The sequence below is a fragment of the Callithrix jacchus genome, chromosome 5 (genome assembly GCF_049354715.1).
Source record: "Callithrix jacchus isolate 240 chromosome 5, calJac240_pri, whole genome shotgun sequence".
NCBI lineage: Eukaryota > Metazoa > Chordata > Mammalia > Primates > Cebidae > Callithrix > Callithrix jacchus.
In genome coordinates this window covers 62,737,544-62,763,967 of record NC_133506.1, presented here as the reverse complement: position 1 = coordinate 62,763,967, position 26,424 = coordinate 62,737,544, and the positions used below count along the sequence as shown (strand labels likewise).

General features: G+C 44.9%; 1 protein-coding gene across 27 annotated transcripts in view; it reads right to left on the bottom strand.

The window, feature by feature from the left end:
• The window catches only part of SPECC1 (sperm antigen with calponin homology and coiled-coil domains 1), a 498,473-nt gene that overhangs the window by 388,179 nt on the left and 83,870 nt on the right, over positions 1–26,424 (bottom strand). The gene's annotated exons all lie outside the window — the stretch shown is intronic.

Genomic DNA, 26,424 nt, shown 5'->3' with positions numbered 1-26,424 from the left:
CAGCCAGTGCTGGCCTCTCTGGCTGCCTCTCCCCTCACCGCCCATCAGCCAATCATGAGAAAAACCACCGGCAGCCTCCTGCTCAGCCTTCGACCTGGTTTCACCTGATAATGTCTCTCTGCAAGGCACAGTTCCTGTCCCTATTGAAACAGTGGCCAGCTGGTGGCATGTGTCCAGCATGTACCTGACTGAGCTCACACTGCAGCACTGATGGCAGTGGCTCTGTGAATGTTGCTACCTGTGGAAACCCTCCTTTAAAGGCTAGGCAATTTGTTTACCACGGTGTTTCCAAGAAAAACTATTAATGATTCAGTTATATAATTAGTTCAGAACCTTATGAGTCTCAGCTTTGTTCTAAGTATTATGATTTTTAACAATTCTAGATTACAAACAGCAACTTAATTCTCATCTATTTTTACAGAGATGTTCAGCACCAATTATTTTTCTTCCTTAGCCCATGATTTTTATTGCTGGTTTCCACAGCAACAATGAAAGAATGCCTAGGTTGAGTAACTAATTTCATAAGGACCCCCTTCCAATATAAAATGAATGAACAGAGACAGAGTGACTCTTGAAGAGAATTATTGATAAATTTTACCAATTATTGCAGAATCAACCAGAAACCTGTCACTCTGACTCATGGAGATGACTTAATAAAATATCTGTTTGGCTGGGCGCAGTGGCTCATGCCTGTAATCCCAGCACTTTGGGAGGCCGAGGCGGGTGGATCACGAGGTCAACAGATCGAGACCATCCTGGTCAACATGGTGAAACCCTGTCTCTACTAAAAATACAAAAAATTAGCTGGGCATGGTGGTGCTGTAATCCCAGCTACTCAGGAGGCTGAGGCAGGAGAATTGCCTGAACCCAGGAGGTGGAGGTTGCAGTGAGCTGAGATCGCGCCATTGCACTCCAGCCTGGGTAACAAGAGTGAAACTCCATCTCAAAAAAAAAAAAATCTGTTTAATCAAGGCACCCTTTTTTGTTTTTTTTTTGAAATGGAGTCCTGCTCTGTCACCCAGGCTGGAGTGCAATGGCACAATCTTGGCTCACTACAACCTATGCCTGCTGGGTTCAAGCGATTCTCCTGACTCAACCTCCCGAGTAGCTGGGATTACAGGCACACACCACCATGCTTGGCTAATTTTTGTATTTTTTTTTTTTAGTAGAGATGGGGTTTCACCATGTTAGCCAGGCTGGTCTTGAACTCCTGACCTCATGATCCGCCTGCCTCAGCCTCCCAAAGTGCTGGGATTATAGTTGTGAGCCACTGCGCCCAGCCCCAGCATCCTTTTATGCTACAATTAGTATTACTTAGAAATGACTATTACAGGCCAGGCACAGTGGCTCATGCCTGTAATTCCAATGTTTTGGGAGGCCAAAGTGTGAGGATCACTTTAGTCCAGGAGTTTGAGACCCAGCTGGGCAACATAGCAAGACTCAGTCTCTACAAAAAAATACAAAAATTAGCCAGCCATGGTGGTGCACACCTGTTGTCCCAGCTACTTGGTAGGCTCAGCTGGGAAGATGGCTTGAGCCCAGAAGGTCAAGGCTACATTGAGCTGCCATTGTGCCACTTCACTCCAGCCTGGGTGACAGAGTGAGACCCTGTCTCTAAATAAAAATAAAGGACTGACTATTACAGGGATAACTGATGAAAACATAGGATGATTTTGCAATCAGTCTACATTTTCCAAAATCTGCCCAGGTTACACCTAAAATGAAATGCCTTTATTTACTGTCCACCCCCACCACAAAAGAGAAAAATACAGAGATTGAAAAGCAGCAGGAGGAGGGTGGACATTTTCCCTGTCAACCTTTTTCCCGACATTTCAGGAGTCTAAGTCCTTGGTTAAAGAAAAGAAGGAAAAGCCATCTCAGTCAAAATTCAAGAATCTAAACCCCTCTTAATCTCTGGCAACAAATGTGTCAATCCCGTGGACAGCGCCCCTGGTGACAGCACAGCCGCCTTTCCAGGGTTGGTGGGTGGCCCGCTCTGAGACAGCACTCTCCGGGCTCACATTTGTTGCATCAGGCCTCTTTCCCTATTCGCTTGGACCCTCTGAATTCAACCCAACTCTGCCCACATGACTGCACCCAGAAATCGCTCCTCATCTGGTCACCTCCTGCTGCCCATACTCCCTTTCCTGAGCATCTTCGGCTTCAGTCCCATCATTGTATTCCTGGACTAGGTCTTCTATTTCATACCCACCCATCAGCCATACTCTTCTCCTCAAATCCCATCTTCCTCTTGAATTTAAAATACGCAATATAGGCTGGGAGTAGTGGCTCACAGCTGTAATTCCAACACTTTGGGAGGCCAAGGCAGGTGGATTGCCTGAGCTCAGGAGTACAAGACCAGCCTGGGCAACATGGTGAGCCCCTGTCTTTACCAAAAACACACAAAAAAATTGCTGAATGTGATGGTACACACCTGTAGTCCCAGCTACTCAGGGAGCTGAGGCATGAGACTTGCTTGAATCCAGGAGGCAGAGGTTGTAGTGAGCCAAGATTTAGCCACTGCACTCCAGCCTGGGCAACAGAGGGAGACTCCATCTCCAAAATAAATAAATAAATAAAAATACACAAAATGCTCCCCTCCGTCCACTTTCAGGAAGGACTCCTACTGAAAGGGAAGCAGGTGGACCCCTAGGCCCACTCCTAGTTTCTTCAGGCTTCCTCCCATCCACTTCCCACCACTTCTACTACCCTCCTGTCTTCCCAGCCCCTTGGCCTGGCTTTCTGACCTCGGAAGCCAGTTCATTTACATAAATGTTATCATGATCTGAGAGCAGCTATCCTGTTTCACTCTGAGCCTGGCAAGGCACTGCTAAATGCTCTATGTGAATGGCTCAGTAACCCTAAGAGGTAAGGGTCACCTCCTGCTATAGTCTGAATGTTCTCCCAGAATGTACATGTTGGAACCTAATCCCCAATGTGGCATTAGAAGGTTGGGCATCTGGGAGGCAGAGCGCTCATCAACACAATTAATACCTGAGGGAGCTTGTTTGCCCCTTTCACCAAGTGAGGGCACTGCAAGAGGGCTCCATCTATGAACCAAACAGCAGGCCCTGGCCAGACAGCAAATCTAGTGGTGCCTTGATCTTGGACTACGCAGCCTCCAGAACTGTGAGCAATACATTTCTGTTGTTTATAAGCCACTGGTTTATGGTATTCTCTTATAGCAGCCTGAACAGACTAAGACATGTCCATTTCACAGGTGGGGAAACTTCATTTCCCCAAGGGAGGTTAAGCAACTTGACCAAATCTCAAGAGTTTATCATGGAGTCAAGATTCAAACCCAGTTTAAATTGGTTCCAAAACCTACACGCCTAAACACTGGGGACAGATGGCCTCTCTGGATAATCTTTGCTCCCCTGAGAGAGCACCAGGGCTGTTGATCAAGTGCACCTGGACCAAATTCACCTCCACTGTTGACATTGTGAACTCAGTCATGCTTTTTGAACATGATTCTCTATATCTTCATCCAATAAGATGGAATTATCAGTGCCAACTTCCCAAAACTGTGAAGACAAAAGGAGAACAAGTCCATGGATGCCAGGTACACAGAAGGCTGCCAACAATGATGAGCCACCCTCCCAACAAAAACTGTTGACGGTGTTCATTAGAGCGCAGCTCTGCCTTCAGACTCAGTAGTATACAGTGATGAGTCAATTAAATGTGTTTTCAGGGCAGGAGGCAGACAGACATACCAGATCCAAGGAACACACTCTTCTTCTACACAGAAAAGCCTATTTTCATTTGGAAATGTGAAAGAGGGAAAGAAGCAAGAGAAATGCACATGCAGGGCAGACACTTTACAGCCATTAGAATTGCCCAGGCCTTAACAAATCCCAGCTGCTGAAAGACAAAGACAGGTGGGAATGCTGGCTGAGCAATAATTTTCTTATGAATGTGAATTAGTCACATAAAATAAACAGGCTCCAGCCAAGTACAAGATAGTGAAAAAAAAGCGTCTATTATTAATCTCATGATTTCCTACAATCTTCATAAATACTACAAAGGATCATATTGATCAAGGAATGACAGTTAAACCTAGGACCCTTACTCCCATGGTGAGGTGGGGGATGTCACTCCAAGGGGGTTTCCTTTAAATTTTTCAAACATTTTCTTTTCCTACCAAGTTTCTCCCCTCTCCAGAATAGTGTAAGACTTAAACTGCAACTCATAAACTTCAGAGTGTAAAGCAGAAAAGAAAGGAGGGGGAGGAAGAAAAGGAGGAGAGGGAACCGCTATTTAAGGAATACAATTAGGTGCTGGGCACCAGGGAAAGTCAGAGTCCACACGTCTCCTGCTCCCTGAAAACATGCTGTTCTGCCACTAAATTGCTGCCTTCAGAGCCTGCGTTGGAGGGGTTATCTCTGGCCTCAGCTTCATTATCCTTTTAAGGCAAGAAATAGAACCATTCTGGACGATCAGAAAATAATGACAAATCTCCGGGAGTGGGAGAGGGCATTCAGGGCTCGGCTACAAGCACAATAAGCACTGGGAAGCGGAAGCCCAATGCATTCAAGTCTGAGAACCAACAAAATAAGAATGTGCACATAGCTCAATCGCCAGGGGACTCAGCAGGAAATAGAACGTAAGTGAACCACACGTTGAAAACACTGAGCTGGAGCTTTTTGGAACATGGGTCGAATTTGCTCCTGACATCTTCTACAGTAGTAGTTCCAAGCCCAGGGGGCATGTAGCAATGTGCAGAGGCATTTACGGTGTCACAACTTGGGGTGCTACTGGACAGAGGCCAGAGATGCTTCTAGACATCTGTAACCCAAAGGGGAGCCCCCCCAACAAGGAAGCATCTGGCCTACAATGTCAGCAGAGCCACGGTGGAGAGAATTGCAGAGGAAGAATGAGAGTCCTTGGACAGTGGCTCCTAGACTAACCAGTACATGATGTATCTGGTGAGCCTCCCACCTACCATGGGAATATTAGCACTGAAAATCTGTTTGGGGCACAGCTGAAGGACTCCCAGACCTCAGCAAATGGCCACAGGAAATGCTTCAAAGCTGATTATTTCCCATGGTGTCGAGATGAAAAATCATCCCAATAGCCTCAGATTCCTTCCCGGTGAACAAGGAAAAGAACAGATTTCCATAAAGCATCAGAAGAAAAACTTCAAACTAAAATTCATTGGTCCCATCAGCAGAAGTCACGGAAAGAAAAGAAGAAGAAGTGATAAAAACAAAAACTAGGCCGGGCGCGGTGGCTCACGCCTGTAATCCCAGCACTTTGGCGGCCGAGGCGGGTGGATCATGAGGTCAAGAGATCGAGACTTCCTGGTCAACATGGTGAAACCCCGTCTCTACTAAAAATACAAAAAATTAGCTGGGCATGGTGTCGCATGCCTGTAATCCCAGCTACTCAGGAGGCTGAGGCAGGAGAATTGCCTGAACCCAGGAGGTGGAGGTTGTGGTGAGCCGAGATTGCGCCATTGCACTCCAGCCTGGGTAACAAGAGTGAAACTCTGTCAAAAAAAAAAAAAAAAAGAAAGAAAGAAAAGAAAGAAAAACAAAAACTAAATGGAAAAGAACATTTGTACATCACCAACCACACCACCTCAAATCTGAAAATAAACTTTGACAGTGGAATAAGAAACGATGGACTGCTGCCAGAAGGCAAAGACCCATAAGGAATAGGGTGTCATCTGGAAAAAGAAACAGAGGCTGAGGCAGGTCTCAAATACGAAATGTAGACGCAAGAGAGAAGCTATAATCTGGAGGCTATATTGAGACCAAGAGCTCACAATCATCGGTCTGTGATGTCCTTTTGTCTCCAAAGCTGCCTCATGCAATCAGCATTCCAAAAAACTAAATGACCACTAGTAAGTAGTTATTCCCTTACCTATAACATGGCTTCACATCAAAGAATTAAAAGTGAATGTGCCAAGGCAGTAGGCAAAGGAGAGTGAAATAAAATACTTTAAGAGCCCCCCCCTTTTTTTTAGAAATAGTGTAAAAAGGTCTATTGCAAAGTAAACAGGATAAAAACTACAGTATAGGAGGGAACCAGACACTTTCACATCTACCTAGGCTGTAGTATCTTGAGCCATATTATCAAGTCCTGGTTCCAGGCCTTTGCACATGCAACTACCTCTGCCTGGGATGCCAGCTGGGAAACTGAGGCAAGCTGAGAAAGGAAGTGTTTACAAGGGTATGGACAGGGCTTGTAACAAAAGGGAGAAACAAAAGGGAAAGTGCAGCACCCCAGGGCTAGGGAAAGCCTCATACACATCCTCTCCCTCCCTCAGGCTCAGGGAATGCATCGGGCATGGGCAGTGTCTACAGGCACAGAGCTGGAGGAAGAAGCAGAGAGACGCAGGTGGCAAACAGGAAGCCCAGGATGCCTCCCAGCTCCCGTGGCCTAGCTAACTTCACCGCCACCTTCCAAAGTGTGCTCAAGTCTCTCCCCTCCAGAAAATCTTCCCCCAGTCTGAGGGGGTCTCATCAGTATGCCTCTCCTTGTTGGTAAGCCCTTCCCAGGGGCAGCCTCCTGGCATCTGCCTATATACAGCCAGCCTCAGCTGGGGCACAGAACAGACCCTGAATAACCAGCTTCAGCCCTGACTTCCTTGTTTCTGTCATCAGCACAGCCTTTCTCTTGCTTTCCCAGACTCAAAACCTCAGAGTCATCTTGGACTCCTCTCCAGGGCTCCTATTTCTCAAATTCACAGCTGTCCAGCCCAGAAGATTAGATGCCTGCAACATTTCCTGTAGGAGCCCTGCCTTTTCTCCAGCACAGAGTGGCATTAAGTCACTCCTGGGCCCATCCGTTCCACATAGTCAAGACAGATTTCTGAAAACTCAGGTAGGGTTAGTAATTTCCTGCTCAAAATTCTGCATTTTATGTTATTTACTCATTTATTTTTTTAGAGATGGGGTCTTACTCCATTGTCCAAGCTGGAGTGTTGTGGCATGATCACAATGCACTACAGCTTCGACCTCCTCAGCTCAAGGGATCCTCCTGCCCTCAGCCTCCCAAGTAGCTGGGACAACAGGCGCATCACCACGCCTGGCTATTTTTATTTTTTGTAGAGCCAAAAATCTCACCCTGTTGCCTAGGCTGGTCTCAAACTCGTGGATTCAAGTGATCCTCCTGTCTCAGTCTCCCAAAGTGCTTGGATTACTGGCATGAGCCGCTGCACTCAGCCCATTTTACTGTATTTTTAAGCTAACATTTAGCAACACCAAGTCAGAGCCCTGCACCATGTTCAGCATTTTCCTACATGTCCTTTCATGTTTCTGACTGCCCTGTGAGGTAGCTGCTATCATCCGCATTTTATAGTTCAGCAGCAAGGAAATGTCAAGGAGTTTGCTAACTCCCCCAAAGAGACCTCAGCAATCCCACTTCAGGCTGTGTGCCTAGCCTTGGCCTACTGCTCCCCTTACACATTGCCTTAGTCCATCTGGCCTCCTACAACAAAAAAAAACCCGTAGACTGGGTAATTTATAAACAAGATAACTTTATTGCTTATAGTTCTGGAGGCCAGGAAGTGCAAGGCAAGGCACCAGCAGATTTAGTATCTGGTGAGGGCTCACTCTGCTGCACAGATGGTGTCTTCTTGCTGCACCTCACATGGCAGAAGGCGCAAGGGAGCTCCTCAAGCCTCTTTTACACAAGCACAACCCCATTCATGATGGGGCAGCCCTCATGGCCTATTTCCTAAAGGCCCCACCTCTTAATCCTATCACATGGGGTTTTAGGTTCCAACAGATAAATTGTGGGGAGTACATCAACATTCAGACAACAGCATCCACCAAATTAAATGACGGCCTGCCTGAGCTCAGCTGAGCCACGCTGACCCCTTACCCTGAGCGTAGCCAAGCAGGACTCTTCTCTGCGCTTCCCACGAACCTTGCGGTTCTCACATTGGGGTGTTCACGGATCTGAGGACCTACCTGTATGAATGTTCTATCCCCTCCTTTCAGGCTCATGCCAATCAAGACTTTCTTGCAAAATCTTTCTGATACTCCTACCTCTAAACCTCCAAAAAATTGTCTCTCTTCTGGAACTCGTAGGTCCATGACCACTGCCCACCATTCTGAGCCAGTCCCGCCTCTCACCCAGGTGCTGTAGCCTCCCCTCACTGGCTCTTAGCCTCTGTTCCTGTCCCTTCTTGTCCACTGGTTAATCCCCATTCAGCAGCCATGGGAGTCTTTTCAAATCACAGATCATGAACTGTCCACTTAAAAGTGGTTAAGATGGTAAATTTCATGTTATGTGACTTTTTTCACTAAAATTAAAGTTTAAAAAATTAAGACACATACACAAAAATCAGATCACATCAATCCCTACACAGAACCCCCAGTGGCCTCTCACTGCATTGGGAATGAAAGCCCAAGGTCTCTGTCCCGGCCCCAAGCTCCTAGGCAGCCTGGCCTTGCCCACCTCCTGGCCTGGCTCTGATCACTCTCCCCTGTTCACTATGTTTCACCTGAGCTGCTCCTAGCTCCCTGAGCATGCCTGCCTAGTTCCCAAGTAAGAGCTCTACCCCTGCTGTTCCCTGTGCCCAGAAAGTTCCCCAGATCCTCACACAGTACATTCCTTTCTCCTCGGTCAGTCTCTGTTCCAAGGTACTTTCTAGGAGGCGTCTTTCTTCCACTCTCTACATTAGCTCTCCCATCCCACCAGACAGCCCCTGATTTATTTCTTCAGAGCCTTTATCAGCAAATGAAGACTCCGGCTGCCATCGATTATCTGCCATTGATTATCTGTCATGGGTTATCTGCCTTCCTGTACCACCAAGGAGGGTCCATGAAAGCAGGGCCTTATCTCCCTTGTTCACCATGGTGTTCCTGGCACAGAGTAGGTGCTCAACAAATATTTGTTAATGAATATTTAGATTCTGGCTTTCACTGAAGACATGCACATGGGTGTCTCCCTGCCCTTGCCCCATCAGCTGGGGAGCTCCTACAAAGGTGCACAGGTCCCAGCAGGCAGAAGCCACTCACTAAATAGGTGTTGAATTAATGCGCAAGCACAAAAGAGAACTGGAAACCAATGGCAGTACTTCTCCCATAAGACTTATAAATATCTCTAAGCAGTTGAAAAAAGACTGCAAGCCCCATGGATATGAATATAGAGCCTTCAGGCACTACTACCTTGAAAAGATTCATGTACATTAGTGTTATAAAACTTAATCTTGTTAACTGACAGTCATGCTTGAGAAATAGTTCCTAAATTTATTCCTGAGGGATGACTTTTAAAAATTTTTGGTTTACACCCTAGTTTCACAGAAATACTAAACAATGCTTTACATTTCTATGGTTTCAGATTTAACTAGGCATCTTCACAGAAACATAATAAATGAATTTATGTTAGTAGATGCTTAGTAAAGTGGGAACTGATGGTAACTACCAACTTAAGAATCTGATAATTTAAAGTATCAAGTCTGAGTACCTTATCTTTTATCCAATCTTTTCTGCTTCTTCGTTACTAACTGGGGCTCCTAAGCCAAGTGGGGAGATGGGCACAGCCCTGTGATGTCAGGGGCACAGCTTCCCAGGCCAGTTCTGTTTCATTCTCTTCTATTTCCTCTAGGAACAATGCAAGAACTGCTAGACATGCTGCCCCACCCACCCAGCAAAACTCCTGTGTGCTCTACCAACATGCTTCCGTGCATTTGAACTATGAGGACCCGGGAGCAAGGGGACAAACTCTCTTTCCCAGCACTGCTGAGCATAGATGCAAAAAAGGGATCCTCTGTAATGAGAGCCCTGACCCAGGGGTGGAGAGGTCTGCCCCCGACCACATCCACAGCCCCTCCCTTAGTTCACTATATTTCAGCCACTCTGGCCTTCTGATAAGAGGAAGACAAGAGCAAGGAGGAGCCAGCACAGCTCTGCAAACTCAGGAGAGGCAGCCTACACAAGCCACATGCCTCCAGGTGACATACACTGGCTGCATGGCAAATGGGACCCAACAAGAGAAGCCGGAGAGTGATCCATTAGTTCCCTAGCTGAGAAAGTGGCTTAATTCAATGCACAGAAGCCTTAAGTCATTAGCAGCAGGGTCTCAACTGGACCCAACCACATTGAGTGCTGTGGCCTCGGCATGTGATGAGACTGGCTGGGGAGTGTCCCTGACAGCCTGTCTGTCTGGGTTGTCTATTCCGACAACACTCAGCCCAGGGGCAGAGAGAGGAAGTAGGAACAGGGCCATCAAGGCAACATGGAAAGAGCTACCTCCCCAAGAAATTCTGAGGCATCCACCGTACTCATCATACCTTCTGGGGCATGCTGAAGACTTGGCACTGTGGCATCTCACAGTCACAGAGCAACATGGTGGTGGTCAGGGTGGCAGAGGCCTTCAGTGCCATGGACATGATGGCAGCAGCCATCCCAGAAAGTGCCTGGCCAGGTAGAGAAGGGAGAGTCCACACAATAGCTAGGCCTAATCATTTGCTTCACTCCTTGGGGACATCAGGAAGAAAGGAGGGGAACACAGAACTTTGCTAGAGCTTCTCTAGTTTCAGAGGATGTTGGAACAAAATATGGATCATCTCTGCATGGCCCTAACTCATGCCTGCATCCCACCCTGGGTACCCAGAGTCGTGATGGATATACCGTCCAGTGAACAGGGAATGTCCACCCCCTCACACATGCAGTGGGAGTCCGCCATTGCTCAGAGCACCGTTGAGTTCTGGATTTCTTTATTGTTGCCAGATTACGTTAAATCACTGAATGCAGGCTGATTTCTTTTTTGTTCTCGCATTCCTGAGATTTTCTTTTCTCGCCCACAGGCGGTAGCTATATTCCTGTAGTGCCAGCTGGCTAATGAAAGCAACTGCTGTGCTTTGCAGGGTTAATTTATTCAGTGCCTGGAATATGCCCTATCCTTCGTCAGCATCAATTGCTTCTAGCATTGTGTTTTAAATATACACAGGAACCACAAATAGCGGGGATAACTTTGCAGGCTGCCCTTGGGATTACCTTGTCACACGTTCCCTGCACAGGAATAAGTCTACAAGGAACAGCAAGTAGAGCAACCACTATGTGATTTGTTCCCAGCGTGGGGGACAGAAATAGTTATGTAACAGCACTTCCACTGCCCCTGTGGATGGGCCCTTTATGACAAAGACACATCTAACTTTCAAAATGAAGAGAGACAGTTCCCCCAACCCTCAAAGAGCACAGCCAGAGCCATGCCATGAAGCCACTTCCACCTCCTCTTTGTTTCAGGATAAGGCACGCCAAATGCTCAGGCCCCTGCCCTCGTTGCCCACTCCTGCCAGCCATCTTGCACTTAGACCCCGGGCACAGCAAATGACCTGCAGTTGCCGGGATGCTGAGTTCTATCATCCAGCCTCCAGGCCTAACCAAGGCCACTCCAAGCCCAGAACAGTCTTTTCAGCCCAGCTTCCTACTTTCCACCTACCCCCTACTGTCTGGTAAACCTCAGTTCACAGCCCCCTTGTCTGGGGCACAGACCTGCTTCCACACCACAGTGGGTCCACAGCACCCTGGACCTAGGCTTATCAGCAGGCCTTATGCCAGACGAAGACTGTTTCCTACTGTGGCTCTCACCCCCACCTCCCTTACCCAGATGGACCTTGAGTAAAGGGCTCTGTCTCATTCCTCTGTGGTTCCACATCTGTGGGCCCAGTATCTGGTCCACATTAAAGATAGATCATCAACCTAACGGTGAAACCTGAAACTAGAAATATCCTAGAAGAAAACAGGAGAAAATTGTTCTGACCTTGAGTAAGACAAAGATTTCTTAGTTACACCACCAAAAATACGAGTAGCAAAATAACTAAGACCAAAAAAAAAAAAACCAAAAACAAAACGCCTGATTAATGGGACATTGTCAAAATTTAAAATTTATGGTCAGGCCAGGCACAGTGGCTCATGCCTGTAATCCCAGCACTTTGGGAGGCCAAGGTGGGCGGATCACAAGGTCAGAAGATTGAGATCATCCTGGCTAACATGGTGAAACCCTCTCTCTACTAAAAATACAAAAAATTAGCCAGGTATGGTGGTCCACACCTGTAGTCCCAGCTACTCAGGAGGCTGAGGCAGGGGCACAGGGAAGTGGAGGTGATAGTGAGCAGAGATCGCACCCCTGCACTCCAGCCTTGGAGTGAGACTCCATCTCAAAAAAAAAAAAAAAAAAAAAGGAGGGTCTTTAAAAGACATTGTCGAGAAAATGAAAAGACAAATTATCAACTAGAGGAGAAATATTTGCAAAACACAAAGCTGATAAAGGACTTGAATCTTGAATTCTTCAATAATAACAATTTTTGTTATTATTTGTTATTTTTATTTATTATTTATTTTTTGAGACAGAGTCTCCCTCTTGTCAAACAGGCTGGAGTGCAATGGTGTGACCTCCGCTCACTGTAACTTCCACCTCCCAAGTTCAAGTGATTCTCCTGCCTCAGCCTCCCAAGTAGCTGGCATTACAGGTGCCAGCCACCATGCCCGGCTAATTTTTGTATTTTTAGCAGAGATGGGGTTTCACCATGTGAGCCAGGCTGGTCTTGAACTCCTGACCTCAGGTAATCCGCCCATCTTGGACTCTCAAAGTGCTGGGATTATAGGCATGAGCCACTGTGCCCAGCCTATTTGTTATTTTTATTAAAAATAACAAATGATAATAACAAAATGCACAACTCAATAAAAAATGACGAAAGATTTAAATAAAAACTTCACCAGCGAAGATATCTGGATGGAAAATAAGCACATGAAAAAATGGTTGACATCATTAGTCATTAAGGAAATGCACATTGAAGCCACAGAAGCTATCACTACACACCTACTAGAATGGGTAAAAATTAAAAAACAAAACAAAACAATATCAAGTGCTGGCACGGATATGGAACAACTGCAACTCTAATACATTGCTGGTGGAAATGCAAAATGCTACACCCACTTTGCAGGGTTGAAGTTTCTTCAAAATTAAGTATATACAATCCACTATTCCCACTCTTCAGTATTTATCCAAGCGAAATAAAAATTTGTGTTCACACAAACAACTGTAACAATGTTCGTGGAAGTTTGATTCGTAGCAGCAAAAGCCAAGCAACCTAACTCTCCCTCAACAGTGAGTGGATAAATAAACTGATGCACCCCCAAGTTAGACTACTACTCAGCAACAGAAAGAATGAACTCAGCAGTAAAAGTGAATAAATAGCACACATACAAAAAGGATGTATTTTAAATGTACTATGCTAAGAGAAAAAAGCCTAAACTCAAAAGGTTACCTACTATATAAACAAATCTTATCCATCCTTCAAGTCCCAGATCAAATGTTACTTCTTCCTTGCAGTCTTACCTGCCATCTCCTATACCTACAAAAAGCAAAGTTCAGACCCCTTCTGCATCTGCTGCCTCCTTCCATCACAGATGATACTAGGTTGCCACCAGTCACACAGGGAAAAGGCACTCTCAAAGCCTCAGCTCCTCAACCTGCCGTTCTGGTCCTCCACCATCCATTGCCACCCTGTTTTCCAGCTCACTCGCTGTGGCCAGACAGCGCTGCTCCTTGCCTGCCTTTAGGGGTGCTCCTCTTCTCACCTGGAATGCCCTCTTCTCACCCAGAATGGCCTCTCCTCCAGATACCATTTAAAAGCAAAGGCAAATCAGTGGCCCACAACAGCTGGCAGGCATTCAGACCCCTTCTGCTGTGCCTGCTGCCTAGCATCTGGATCAATGCCTTACATATGGGAAGTGTTCAGAAATTTTCTGTTTGATGAATTAACAAAAAATTAAATGTCCTGAGTGACCTGTGTCAGATAAAGTTGGTGTGGTCAGCACTCAGAAAGTTTAATATAGCCCAGGAGTCTGGACTAGATGGTCTCTTAGTACTATTTCAGATGAATGAATGAATGAACACCAAAGGACAGAGCAACCAGTGCTAGAAGGAAGCCCATTAACAGACTATGGAGTGTTAGCACAGCGGCTGCTGGAGAGCAAAGTGGCATCTGAGTGCGACTCTAGTCATGGGCTGAACTGTGTCCCTCCCCGCCACCCCCTTCCTATGTTGAAGCCCTAACCCAGCATGTAACTGTATTTGGAGAGAGGGTTTTTAAAGTGGTCGTTGAGGTGCAATGAGGTCATATGGGTAGGCCCTAATCCAACAGGACTGATGTCCATATAAGAAAAGGTTAGGACTCAGGCTCACACAGAGGGATGACCATGTAAAGACACAAGGTGAATATATATACCTTTTTTGAGACAGAATCTTGCTCTGTTGCCAATGCTGGAGAGCAGTGGCATGATCATAGCTCACTGAAGAATCAAACTCCACACCCAAGGGATCCTCCCACCTCAGTCTCTTGAGCAGCTGGGACCAAGGTGCACACCACCATGCCTGGCTAATTTTTTTCTTTTTTTAGAAATGGGGTCTCGCTGTGTTGCCTAGGCTGGTCTCAAACTCCTGGGCTCAAGCAATTCTCCTGCCTCAGCCTCCCAAAATAACACCTTGATCTTGACTTCAAAGTCTGCTTCCAGTACTGTGAGAAAATTGATGTCTGTTCTTTAAGACCTCTAGTCTGTGGTGCTTTGCTGTGGGTGACCAAGCAGACTAATACAACTCTTGAAGGATGGGTAGGAAGTTGACGTGTGAAAACTGGAGGAGAGGGCATTCTGGGTGAGAAGAGGGCATTCCAGGTGAGAAGAGGAGCACCCCTAAAGGCAGGCAAGGAGCAGCGCTGTCTGGCCACAGCGAGTGAGCTGGAAAACAGGGTGGCAATGGATGGTGGAGGACCAGAACGGCAGGTTGAGGAGCTGAGGCTTTGAGAGTGCCTTTTCCCTGTGTGACTGGTGGCAACCTAGTATCATCTGTGATGGAAGGAGGCAGCAGATGCAGAAGGGGTCTGAACGTCAGCCAGCTGCAGGTGGGGCCACCGTGGCCTAAACTGGCATACATAGGTGCCAGGGCCTCCTGGGGTGACTTTAGGGGGCAGCAAAGTTTTGTTAATTAAAAAGTTATGTGTGTGTACTGATTCCCAGAACACCACCCCCATGGGCTCTACATTCCAGACAGACCCCAATCCACCCCAATCTTCCAGATGCCACCACCTCTCTCATTCACCCCCATCCTCTCCTCAGCCCCCTCTCTCTGCCTGGCTAATCTTTTTACACTAACCACAGTGATCCTTTTGAAATGTAGGTCAGATCCCAGTCACTCCTCTGCTCAAAGCCCTCCAGTGGGTCCCTGTGTCCCCTGGAATAAACCCAGGCTCCCTACCATGGTTCACATGCACACCCGCATCCGCACTCCCCAGACCTTCCTTTCCCCTTCACTCCCTGTGTTCTGCTGCACTGGGAAAGAAAACCCAGGCCCAAAAGGAGTTGGGGGAATTCACTCCTTTACACAAACAGTGAGGGACTCTCATTCATTTGTTTGCTCAAGAATCATTCTGGGAGCACCTCCTGTATCTAGGCCTTGCAGTAGGCACCAGGACACAGGACCGGCAAAACCAAACACCACCCCTCCCCACTTGGGGCTCACTAACCCGGTTAGGGAACTATCAAATGGCCATGAAAATACCAGATGTCAACCAGGAAAACTCTACTAAAAAGTCACAGAGTGACAGGAGAGCTTATCCAAGGGGCGCACGACCAAGAGGAGAGGAAAAGACCCTTTGATGACCCTTCCAGGATAATAAACATGAACTAGGTGACGAGAGAGAGAAACTCACAAGCATGGGGAACAGCAAAGCAAGGAGAAGGGACACTGGGGCAGGAAAGGGAAAGCAAGTGTTTCAAGTTCCTGCAGCCTCAGGGCCAAGACAGGAGAGCAGGACCACAGGAGGGCCCCAGTGACCCCCAGGGGTACTACCTGCCCTGATCCTATCATGTAGGTTTGGCCCTCCTCAACATGGCCAAGGGGATGCCCAAATCTCTTAGCATCCCAAGCCAGTTCACAAAGGCTGCTGTGCCACTTCTTGTCCTGGGGCTCCTCCCATACAGCAAGGGCTCGAAGGCGGCACAGGGAAGCCAGGAGGACTTCCTTTCCCTGTGTTCAGACCTCATCAGGGAGACCGAGAGAGGTTCTCAAACTCCTAGACTCAAGACGACCTGAGACCATCCCTCGAGGATCTCATTCTTTACCTACTGCAAAACGTCCCCTCTGCTTTCCCCAAGAGGCAGCAAGGTAGGCTGCTTGTCCCTCTGCCTGTGCCATTTATTTTGGGCACTTGTGGCTCTTCTCATTATAAGGAGGCCCATTACTGTAGTAACCAGGCATGGCTCCCACACAGTCTGTCTCAGAGGGACCCTCTGATTCCCCAGGTTGTAATGTGTTGCTGGCTTATCTCACCTCTTGTAATGAAACAAAAATAAATGCTCTGCAGTCTCTCCCTCTTTTTTTCATCTCTTTCCTGCAGTGTCCTCCATGAATTCACTGACAAGAGTCCCCCTCTGCCAGCTAAATATCTAAACCTAATACATTCCCTTCCTCCCATATAAATAGCATCCCTTTGTGATCAAAGCAACCCCAAAGCATGCCTTAGAGACCACATTCAAGAGTTCTGCCTTCATTACTTATCATCTTGTAAATTTAAACTTGTAAATTTAGCATCATTTCATTTTCATTGTTTCTCATTTTCGTTGAGTCCTTTTGAGACACATTAGTAATGTTAAGTCAGTTTTAGGAACTGTAATAAGTAATGGTAGTTGGCAATGGCAACAATTGTAAAAAGAGGCATTAAAGGACCAAAATGTGGGGAACAGTGGTCCCAGTGAAAGGAATGAAGACATGGCGGTAGGGATGCAGAGACAGGGATGGAATGGGAGGGACTGGAGCAAGGCAGGCTCTCCTCAGAGAAGCCCTAGTTTCCTTGCACCTCCTGACCACCCAGGGAAAGGATCCTCCTCTGTGACTCTCTGCCACAGCCTACCAATGGCAGCTTCACAGCCATGATCGCAGTCAGCGAGGTAATTCATTTGGGTTTGCTGTCCCTCCTCCCTAACTTGTGTGTAGGTCCCTGGAGGCTGGCACGTTCTCTCTTGCTTACCCTCATCTCTCTAGGGCCTAGCACACTGCCTGGCTCAGACTGGGTGCTGGATGTCTGCCAGGTGGATAATGGATGAAGGGCTATTTTGAAAAACCTCGGATGACAGTTTTCTAAACTAGAGAGGCTGGGCACAGTGGTTCACGCCTGCAATCCCAGCACTTTCAGAGGCCAAAGTTGGAGGATCTATTGAGCCCAGGAGTTCAAGAACAGCCTGTAGTAAGCCCCTATACCTATCCAGGCCTCTTGGGTTGCTTCCTTCTCTAAAACGTAAGACGTTTAAGACATCTTTAAACACTGCCACAAAATGTTTGTTCTTCCCAATATCTGTCACTCGCTTTCCCAACCTTGAGCTTCTACATCTAGCATCCTGTTCCCAAGAATCTTCTTGCCTGTGGGCTTGGAAAAAATGCCTGTTTATTCACTTAATACAAATATACAAATGCAGACTCATGAAATATTGAAATACAGGAGTATATCTAGCAAGAAGAAAAACTGACCTTGCCCTAATTCTACTTCCCTCTCCAGAGGTGACACAGGAAACAACAGTTTGATATTATACATCCAGTGCTTTTTGCTAATGAATTTTTATGTACATACAAATAAAAATATATAGTTTATATTTCTTAACATAAACATTTTAACATAAATATGATTATATTGTTTATGTTTACTTAAAAACATGTATGGTGTTTTTCTAAGACAAATCAAAGGTATGCATATTTTGCCTTTTGATAGATTTTGTAAGTTTGCCATACAAAAAAAGCTTTACTGGCTGGGTGAGGTGGCTTATGCCTGTAATTCCAGCACTTTGGGAGGCCAAGGTGGGCGGATCACCTGAGGTCAGGAGTTTGAGAGACCAAAATGGAGAAACCCTGTCTCTACAGAAAAATACAAAATTAACTAAGTGTGGTGGCACATGCCTGTAATCCCGGCTACTTGGGAGGCTGAGGCAGGAGAATCACTTGAACCTGGGAGGTGGAGATTGCAGTGAGCCAAGATCATGCCGTTGCACTTTAGCCTGGGCAACAAGAGCAAAACTCCGTCTCAAAAAAAAAAAAGCTTTACTAATTTTTGTTCTCACTGGTTGTGATTGCCAGTGCCCATCTCCCTATGTTCTCTCTGTATTGGACATTATTTGTATTTTCAATTTTTTCCAATATGTTGCATGGGAAATAACATTTCATGAGTATTTGAATTTGCATTTCTATGACTATTATTGAGGTTGAACATTATATGTTTATTGGCCTTCTGTATTCCTTCTTCTAGAAATTGCTTTTTTATAACCTTTGCCCATTTTTCTTTGGCGTGTGTTTTTTCTTTTTCTTTCTTTCTTTTTTTTTTTCTTTTTGAGACGGAGTTTCGCTCTTGTTACCCAGACTGGAGTGCAATGGCGCGATCTCGGCTCACCGCAACCTCCGCCTCCTGGGTTCAGGCAATTCTCCTGCCTCAGCCTCCCAAGTAGCTGGGATTACAGGCACGCGCCACCATGCCCAGCTAATTTTTTTTCGTATTTTTAGTAGAGATGGGGTTTCACCATGTTGACCAGGATGGCCTCGATCTCTTGACCTCGTGATCCACCCGCCTCGGCCTCCCAAAGTGCTGGGATTACAGGCTTGGGCCACCACGCCCGGCCTTGGCATGTGTTTTTTCTAGGTGATGGTAGAAATCATTTAATATGAGTAGTCACCTTTGCAGTATATGTGCTGCATGTACTTCTCTCACTTGCCTTTCATTATACCAAGTTTCTAGCATGTGGCCACTCAAACATGTCATTCCTTACCTATGTGGCTAAGACAATCTTTCCTGTCTCCTAAGATTACATAAAAGGTTGTCTTAAGCCATAGATGGAAAGAAGGACATACTTGACTCTATAAAAATACATGTATTTTTATGTAAAAGTGTAATATAATTCATACTCATGTATGTAAAGTCATCTACATATGCTTCAAATACTTCCTCTACATATCTAGCTACATCAAATACTTTTTCAGTGTGCGTGTTTTAATTAGCTTTTATTTCCTTACCCCAACAACCTTATGGAATAGACACTATTATTATTACTATTATTTTTAAGACAGAGTCTCACTCTGTCACCCAAGCTGTGATACTGGCTCACTGCAACCTCGGCCTCTTGGGTTCAAGCAATTCTCTTGCCTCACACTGCCAAGCAGCTGGGATTACAGGCCCAGCTAATTTTTTGTATTTTTAGAGATGGGGTTTCACTATGTCAACCAGACTGGTCTCAAACTCCTGACCTCACGATCTGCCAGCCTCCTCGGTCTCCCAAAGTGCTGGGATTATAGGCGTCAGCCACCTTGCCTGGCCAGAATAGACACTATTATTAATATTGTCCCCATTGTACAGATAATAAGACTGAGGGACAGAGAAGTTAAGGCTGAGCAATCTGCTTCCAGTGCCATGGGATTAACCAGTACCTTATGTTGCCTCTTGAGTATTACTCCACACAACTCATTCTCTCTACATACTATAAAAGCAACAGGCTGGGTACAGTGGCTCACACTTGTAATCCCAACATTTCTGGGAGGCTGAGACAGGTGGATCACCTGAGGTGAGGAGTTTGAGATCAGCCTGGCCAACATGGTGAAACCCCAACTCTACTAAAAATACAAAACTTAGCCAGGTGAGATGGCAGGTGCCTGTAATTCCAGCTACTTGAGAGGCTGAGGCAGGAGAATTGCTTGAACCCAGGAGGCAGAGGTTGTGGTGAGATGAGATTGTGACATTGCACTTCAACCTGGGCCACAGAGTGAGACTCCATCTCAAGGAAAAAAAAAAAGGCAACAAAAATTATCACAGTGTGATAATGGCATAGAAATAGATTGCTCCTGTAAATAATCAAATAATGTAGAAAAATCATATAATAGAAAAGCTGGAGGTATAAAAAGAAAAAAAAATCATAAAATAGTAGAAAACATAAGAGTTGCTCATAAATGATATTAAAAAAACTGGTTCATGTTTTTAAGTCAGTTTAAATTTACTTTCACATCATCCATGAAAGAAAATACTAGAATAAAATAAATGCCTTAAAAGCAGAGAACTTAGATCTCTAACATAGAAGAATTAGGGAAAAAAACGGACCAATTTGACTACATAAACATGTTAAATGATTGAATGGTTTTTAAAAACTCATTTTTAAAAGGTAAACAATAGACTGGGGAACATAAATGATAAAAATATGGCAAATAAATCTTTTTTTTTGCCATGTAATCTGAAGATGCTGTCATTCTTTTTTTTTAATTTAATTTTATTTTTAAAATATTTTTTATTGCATTTTAGGTTTTGGGGTACATGTGCAGAACATGCAAGACAGTTGCATAGGTACAGACATGGCAGTGTGTTCTGCTTTCTTTCCCCCCTTCACCCACATTTGGCATTTCTCCCCAGGCTATCCCTCCCCAGTTCCCCCACCCAGCTGGCCCTCCCCTTTTCCCCACAGTAGACCTCAGTGTTTAGTACTCCCCTCCCTGTGTCCATGTGTTCTCATTTTTCACCACCCGCCTATGAGTGAAAATATGCGGTATTTCATTTTCTGTTCTTGTGGCAGTTTGCTGAGGATGATGTTTTCCAGATTCATCCACATCCCTACAAATGACACAAACTCATCATTTCTGATTGCTGCATAATATTCCATGGTGTATATGTGCCACATTTTCCCACTCCAGTCTATCATCGATGGGCATTTGGGTTGATTCCAGGTCTTTGCTATTGTAAACAGTGCTGCAATGAACATTCGTGTGCATGTGTCCATATAGTAGAACGATTTATAGTCCTTTGGATATATACCCAGTAATGGGATTGCTGGGTCAAATGGAATTTCTATTTCTAAGGCCTTGAGGAATCGCCACACTGTCTTCCACAATGGTTAAACTAATTTACACTCCCACCAACAGTGTAAAAGTGTTCCTTTTTCTCCACATCCTCTCCAGCATCTGTTGTCTCCAGATTTTTTAATGATCGCCATTCTAACTGGCATGTGGTTTTGATTTGCATCTCTCTGATGACCAGTGATGATGAGCATTTTTTCATATGATTGTTGGCCTCATATATGTCTTCTTTTGTAAAGTGTCTGTTCATATCCTTTGCCCATTTTTGAATGGGCTTGTTTTTTTCCTGTAAATCTGTTTGTGTTCTTTGTAAATTCTGGATATCAGCCCTTTGTCAGATGGGTAAACTGCAAAAATTTTTTCCCATTCTGTTGGTTGGTGATTCACTCTAGTGACTGTTTCTTTTGCCATGCAGAAGTTGTGGAGTTTGATTAGGTCCCATTTGTCTATTTTGGCTTCTGTTGCAAATGCTTTTGGTGTTTTGTTCATGAAGTCCTTGCCAACTCCTATGTCCTGGATGGTTTTGCCTAGATTTTTTTTCTAGGGTTTTTATGGTGCCAGGTCTTATGTTTAAGTCTTTAATTAGTGTAAGGTGTCAGGAAGGGGTCCAGTTTCTGCTTTCTGCACATGGCTAGCCAGTTTTCCCAACACCATTTATTAAACATGGAGTCCTTTCCCCATTGCTTGTTTTTGTCAGGTTTATCAAATATTGTATGGTTGTAGATATGTTGTGTTGCCTCTGATGCCTCTGTTTTGTTCCATTGGTCTATATCTCTGTTTTGGTACCAGTACCATGCTGTTTTGATTACTGTAGCCTTGTAGTATAGTTTGAAATCCAGTAGTGTGATGCCCGCCACTGTGTGCTTTTTGCTTAGAATTGACTTGGCTATGCGGGCTCTCTTTTGGTTCCATATGAAGTTCATGGTGGTTTTTTCCAGTTCTGTGAAGAAAGTCAATGGTAGCTTGGTGGGGATAGTGTTGATTCTGTAAATTACTTTGGGCAGTATAACCATTTTCACGATATTAATTCTTCCTAACCATGAACATGGAATGTTTCTCCATCTGTTTGTGTCCTCTCTGATTTCGTTGAGCAGTGGTTTGTAGTTCTCCTTGAAGAGGTCCCTTACGTTCCTTGTGAGTTGTATTCCAAGGTATTTTATTCTTTTTGTAGCAATTGTCAATAGCAGTTCGTTCTTGATTTGGCTTTCGTTAAGTCTGTTATTGGTGTAGAGGAATGCTTGTGATTTTTGCACATTGATTTTATATCCTGAGACTTTGCTGAAGTTGCTTATCAGTTTCAGGAGTTTTTGGGCTGATGCGATGGGGTCTTCTAGGTATACTATCATGTCATCTGCAAATAGAGACAATTTGGCTTCCACCTTTCCTATTTGAATACCCTTTATTTCTTTTTCTTGCCTGATTGCTCTGGCTAGAACTTCTAGTACTACATTGAATAGGAGTGGTGAAAGAGGGCATCCTTGTGTAGTGCCAGATTTCAAAGGGAATGCTTCCAGTTTTTGCCCATTCAGTATGATATTGGCTGTTGGTTTGTCATAAATAGCTTTTATTACTTTGAGATACGTTCCATCAATACCGAGCTTATTGAGGGTTTTTAGCATAAAGGGCTATTGAATTTTGTCAAATGCCTTTTTTGCATCAATTGAGATAATCATGTGGTTTTTGTTTTTGGTTCTGTTTATGTGGTGAATTACATTTATAGACTTGCGTACTTTGAACCAGCCTTGCATCCCCGCGATGAATGCTACTTGATCATGATGGATAAGTTTTTTGATTTGCTGTTGCAATCGGCTTGCCAATATTTTACTGAAGATTTTTGCAACTATGTTCATCATGGATAGTGGCCTGAAGTTTTCTTTTCTTGTTGGGTCTCTGCCAGGTTTTGGTAACAGGATGATATTGGTCTCATAAAATGATTTGGGAAGGATTCCCTCTTTCTGGATTATTTGGAATAGTTTCAGAAGGAATGGTACCAGCTCCTCTTTGTGTGTCTGGTAGAATTCGGCTGTGAACCCATCTGGACCTGGGCTTTTTTTGTGTGGTAGGCTCTTAATTGCTGCCTCGACTTTAGACCTTGTTATTGGTCTATTCATAGTTTCAGCTTCCTCCTGGTTTAGGCTTGGGAGGACACAGGAGTCCAGGAATTTATCCATTTCTTGCAGGTTTACTAGTTTATGTGCATAGAGTTGTTTGTAATATTCTCTGATGATGGTTTGAATTTCTGTGTAATCTGTGGTGATTTCCCCTTTATCATTTTTCATTGCATCTATTTGGTTGTTCTCTCTTTTCTTTTTTATCAATCTGGCTAGTGGTCTGTCTATTTTGTTGATCTTTTCAAAAAACCAGCTCTTGGATTTATTGATTTTTTGAAGGGTTTTTCATGTCTCAATCTTTTTCAGTTCAGCTCTGATCTTAGTTATTTCTTGTCTTCTGCTAGGTTTTGAGTTTTTTTGATCTTGCTCCTCTAGCTCTTTCAATTTTGATGATAGGGTGTCAATTTTGGATCTCTCCATTCTTCTCATATGGGCACTTATTACTATATATTTTCCTCTAGAGACTGCTTTAAATGTGTCCCAGAGATTCTGGCATGTTGTGTCTTCATTCTCATTGGTTTCGAAGAACTTCTTTATTTCTGCCTTCATTTCATTGTTTATCCAGTCAACATTCAAGAGCCAGTTGTTCAGTTTCCATGAAGCTGTGCAGTTCTGGGTTGGTTTCTGAATTTTAACTTGATTGTACTATGGTTTGAGAGACTGTTATGATTTCAGTTGTTTTGCATTTGCTGAGGAGTGCTTTACTTCCAATTATGTGGTCAATTTTAGAGTAGGTGTGATGTGGCACTGAGAAGAATGTATATTCTGTGGATATATTGGGGTGGAGAGTTCTGTAAATGTCTATCAGGTTTGCTTTCTCCAGGTCTGAGTTCAAGCCCTGGATATCCTTGTTGATTTTCTGTCTGGTTGATCTGTCTAATATTGACAGTGGAGTGTTAAAGTCTCCCACTATTATTGTGTGGGAGTCTAAGTCTCTTTGTAAGTCATTAAGAACTTGCCTTATGTATCTGGGTGCTCCTGTATTGGGTCCATATATGTTTAGGATCGTTAGCTCTTCTTGTTGTATCGATCCTTTTACCATTATGTAATGGCCTTCTTTGTCTCTTTTGATCTTTGTTGCTTTAAAGTCTATTTTATCAGAGACGAGAATTGCAACTCCTGCTTTTTTTTTTGCTCTCCATTTGCTTGGTAAATCTTCCTCCATCCCTTTATTTTGAGCCTTTGTGTATCCTTGCATGCGAGATGGGTTTCCTGGATACAGCACACTGATGGGTTTTGGATTTTTATCCAATTTGCCAGTGTGTGTCTTTTGATTGGTACATTTAGTCCATTTACATTTAGGGTTAATATTGTTATGTGTGAATTTGATACTGCTATTTTGATGCTAGCTGGCTGTTTTACCCGTTAGTTGTTGTAGATTCTTCATTATGTTGATGCTCTTTAGCATTTAGTGTGATTTTGGAATGGCTGGTACTGGTTGTTCCTTTCTATGTGTAGTGCCTCTTTCAGGAGCTCTTGTAAAGCAGGCCTGGTGGTGACAAACTCTCTGAGGACTTGCTTGTTCGCAAAGGATTTTATTTTTCCTTCACTTCTGAAGCTCAGTTTGGCTGGATATGAAATTCTGGGTTGAAAGTTCTTTTCTTTAAGGATGTTGAATATTGGCCCCCACTCTCTTCTGGCTTGTAGTGTTTCTGCCGAGAGATCTGCTGTGAGTCTGATGGGCTTCCCTTTGTGGGTGACCCGACCTTTGTCTCTGGCTGCCCTTAGTATTTTCTCCTTTATTTCAACCTTGTTGAATCTGACGATTATGTGCTCTTCTTGCGGAATATCTTTGTGGTGTTCTCGGTATATCCTGCATTTGAGTGTTGGCCTGTCTTGCTAGGTGGGGGAAATTTTCCTGGATAATGTCCTGAAGAGTATTTTCCAGCTTGGATTTATTCTCTTCGTCACATTGTGGTACACCTATCAAAAGTAGGTTAGGTCTCTTCACATAGTCCCACATTTCTTGGAGACTTTGTTCATTCCTTTTTGCGCTTTTTTCTCTGATCTTGGTTTCTCATTTTATTTCATTGAGTTGATCTTCGACTCCTGATATTCTTTCTTCTGCTTGGTCAGTTCTGATGTTGAAACTTGTACATGCTTCGCGAAGTTCTCGTATTGTGTTTTTCAGCTCCTTTAATTCATTCATATTCCTCTCTAAGTTATCCATTCTTGTTATCATTTCCTCGAATCTTTTTTCAAGGTTCTTAGTTTCTTTGCATTGATTTAAAACATGTTCTTTTAGCTCACAGAAGTTTCTCATTATCTACCTTCTGAAGTCTAATTCTGTCATTTCGTCACAGTCATTCTCCATCCAGTTTTGTTCCCTTGCTGGTGAGGAGTTTTGGTCCTTTGTAGCAGTCGCGGTGTTCTTGTTTCGGGTGTTTTCCTCCTTTTTGCGCTGGTTTCTTCCCATCTTTGTGGATTTATACACCTGTCGTCTCAGTAGTTGCTGACTTTTCAGTTGGGTCTCTGAGTGGATGCCCAGATTGTTGATGATGAAGTATTTCTGTTACATGGTTTTTCTTCTACCAGTCTAGCCCCTCCACTGTACGACTGCTGAGGTCCACTCCAGGCCCTGCTTGTCTGGGGTGCACCTATAGCAGCTGCAGAACAGTGAGGGATGCTACCAGTTTCTTTTTCTGCTATCTTTGTCCCAGAATGATGCCTGCCATATGTCAGTCTTTTGGATATAGAGGGCTCAGGGAGCTGCTTGAGGAGACAGTCTGTACTTTATAGGAGCTCCAGTGCTGAGCTGTGAGCTCTGTTGTTCATTCAGGGCTGTTAGGCTGCTACGTTTAATTCTGCTGCAGCAGAACTCATTAAAAAACCCCTTTTTTTCTCAGATGCTCTGTCTTGTGGGGTTGGGGCTTTCTTTGTGAGTGTCTGTTGCGCTGTCCTGCCCAGCTAGGAGGTAGTCTAGTCACTATTTGCCTGCCGAGGCTCCGCCCTGCTGGTGTGAGGTTCTCCCTGTTGCTGCAGGCTCTGCCCTGCTGCTGCGGTCTCTGCCCTGCTGCCACGGGCTACGCCCTGCAGGGGAGTCTCTCTGTTGTGGCGGGCTGCCTCGGCAACAGCAGGCTGCGTCAGCAATGGGCATGTACCTTAGTAGGGGCAGATTGCCTCGGTAATGGCGGACGCCCCTCTCCCACCGAGCTGCCCCGTCCTGGGTTCAGCTGGGCCCGCAGTGAAACTCTCCACCTGGAGCATTTGGAATCGCCATTTTGTTTGTCCCACTGCGCTACTCCAAACGCTGTTTCCCTGGAATCTCCTGGCCTGGCTCACTGTCCAAGTCCTGTTCAGTCAGATAGATATGCCAATCTGCCCTTTCAAGTCTCAGATGGCTGGTTCAACAGGGCACCCGGACCAGTGCGCTTTGTGCGGAGCGCTGTGGAGCGACGCTGCGCTACAGCGCCGGCCGCCAGCTGCACCAGCCAAAACCTCTGCCTGGCATCCTGCGTCTCTTTTATACCTGGGAATTTCCCAG